The sequence below is a fragment of the Monopterus albus genome, unplaced genomic scaffold (assembly GCF_001952655.1).
Source record: "Monopterus albus unplaced genomic scaffold, M_albus_1.0 scaffold354.1, whole genome shotgun sequence".
Taxonomy (NCBI): domain Eukaryota; kingdom Metazoa; phylum Chordata; class Actinopteri; order Synbranchiformes; family Synbranchidae; genus Monopterus; species Monopterus albus.
In genome coordinates, this window is record NW_018128234.1 from 101,934 (window position 1) to 104,753 (window position 2,820).

At 41.8% G+C, this 2,820-nt stretch overlaps 1 pseudogene; it reads right to left on the reverse strand.

The window, feature by feature from the left end:
• Positions 1-828: 828 nt before the first annotated feature.
• LOC109974950 (zinc finger protein 239-like) lies at positions 829-1,802 on the reverse strand (annotated as a pseudogene).
• Positions 1,803-2,820: the final 1,018 nt, after the last annotated feature.

Genomic DNA, 2,820 nt, shown 5'->3' on the forward strand with positions numbered 1-2,820 from the left:
ACAAATAAACACTTTGACCTTGACATAATAAATGAAGTAAGCCTGCCAGAGAGTCAGGCTGGATTAACTCTGATGCAGAGCAGCTTGTCACAAAAAGGAAAAACACAAAACCTAAAATCAGAATCAGAATCTGCAGGTGTATCCGACACACGAGGAACTTGACTCTGGTACATCGGCTCTCAATGTGTACTGTATGTACATATCCCCATGCAAGGGGCAAGTAAACAGTAAACCAGCATAAGACTGTGTATTATAACAAAATAAGCAGTATTAACAAGCAACAAAAAGTGCAAAAAAAGGCAGTATAAACAGGCAGTAAGCATTGCAGACAGGAATGTTTGTTTGCCAACGATATGCAATATGATATGATTCTTACCAGATCTACTTTCTCTTTGAGTCTGTGGAAAACAGGCATGCAACTTCTTGGGGTGGATGGTGAGGTTATGAAATTATATCACATTTGACTGAGGTCCTAATTTCTTTACTGCTTTGGGATGGTAAGCCTGAAAGCTCTCCCACATTTTGCAATAATATGACTTTTAACCCGTAGAAATTCTTCTTTCAAGTGTGTAGCCTTATATATTTTTTCTTATATATTTTTCTTATATTGCTGCATTTGCTGCTTAAAGTGCTTAAAATTTTGTGTTACTTATTTATCTACTTTATATTTCACATGTATTTTTTGGCATTCATGTGGACGGCAAAATAAGAATTTCATTGTGCAGGGAAACATGTTTCCTAACTGTGCATATGACAATAAACACTTTGACTTGACTTGACTTGGCCAGGTAGCATCTTTCCCACAGGTGCTGCAGGAGTATGGTATTTTCACCTGTGTGGGTTCACATGTGGACCAGCAAGTGACTCCTGTATGTGAAACAGTTCCCACATGTTTTTGCAAAGATACAGTTTCTCCTCTGTGTGAGTTCTTAAATGGACATTCAAATCCGGATAGTACTTAAATCCTTTTCCACAGGTGTTGCAAATATATAATCTCACCTGTGTGGGTTCTCATAGGAATTGAAAAGGAACTGTTATACGTGAAGGTTTTTTCACGTTTTACAAGAACATAGCTTCACACCTGTGTGGGTTCGTAAATGAACATCCAAATTTGAGGACGTTGTGAATCCCTTCCCACAGGTCTTACAAACATATGGCTGCTCACCTGTGTGGGTTCGTAAATGAACATCCAAATGTGTGGACTGCTTGAATCCTTTCCCACAGGTCTTGCAAACATACGGCCTCTCACCTGTGTGGGTTCTCATGTGGATCAACAACCTCTGCCGTTGCCTGTAAGAGTTCCCACATGTTTTACAAGAATATGGCTTCTCACCTGTGTGGGTTCTTAAATGAATCTTCAAAACTGATGACTGCATGAATCCCTTCCCACAGGTGTTGCAAACATACGGCCTCTCACCTGTGTGGGTTCTTAAATGAACCTTCAAAACTGATGACTGCATGAATCCTTTCCTACAGATGTTGCAAACATATGGCCTCTCACCTGTGTGGGTTCTCATGTGTATCAACAGCCTCTGCCGTTGCCTGTAAGAGTTCCCACATGTTTTACAAGAATACGGCTTTTCCCCTGTGTGGGTTTGTAAATGAACCTTCAAAACAGATGACTGCGTGAATCCTTTCCCACAGGTCTTGCAAACATATGGCCTCTCACCTGTGTGGGTTCTCATGTGAACCAAAAAGTCAGTGTTATATTTAAAAGTTTTCTTACACATTTCACAACAATACTGATTCTCTGTTGCATGGCTTCTAAGATGTCTATTAAAAATGGACTTGCACCTAAACATTTCCCCACAAGTGCCACATTTTAAAAACTTTCTATCTGTGTAAGGATCAGAGTCAGTCTCTGACAGGGGAGAGTTGTCCACACTGCTACTGTGACTTGTGTCTTTGTGACGTCTCCTCTTTGGCTTTGGCTCTGCATTACTAGCTGATCCTGAGTCTCCATGCTGGCTTCCTTCCTGATCCTGGCTCTCAGCTACAGCAGAGCTGTGAGAGAGGAGCTGCTGGTCACTGGTTGGTTCTGCTTCACTGTGGTCCCTTTCCTCATAAGTAGGAGTCAACATAAAGGGATCGGTCTCCTGCTTCAGTCCAAGCTGCTCTCCCTCCTGACTGCTGCAGAGTTCCTCCTGTTCCTCTTTAATCTATGGAGGCTCTGGGTCCTCTTGGACCAGACTGGAGTTCCTCTCCTGGTTCCAGAGCTGCTGGTCAGCCAGAACCTCCTCCTCCTTACAGACATGTTGCTGTGACAGCTCTGGAGGGACAGAGGAAGGAACAGGTCACTGATGTGATGAGGAAAAAAGAGTGATGCTTCTTATTCATCAGCTTTTTAAGAGTAGAGGACATTGGTCATTTTTTCATTTTCAATCTGACACAAACTGAAATACAGTGGATTCAAAGTATTTAGACCCCTCTAGTCTTTGCACATCTTACTGTGTTCTGGAGTCAGTTCTGAATGGATGCAACTGCTATTTTAACCAAGTGAAACCATGGTCATAGAGATGCCTGAAAATGCATCAAAAATCGTGTGGTGGTTAGGACCTGATGTGAGCTAAATTAATTCAGACAAATCATTCCAATTACAATGATAATTTAATATTACAATAATTCAAGGCAGTTCAATGGTTTGGCAGACAATTCAACAGGCTAAGAGATAGGGGACAGATTCACCATTCCTGCAGGAAATAAATGCAGTATTAACACAAGAAGATTGTCAGTCAGTCTCTTTTAGGTCATAAGCACAGTCAAGTTCGTCACGTCCCCAAGCCGGGGTCTCACTCTCCGTCCTTCTTCTGTACGCACACA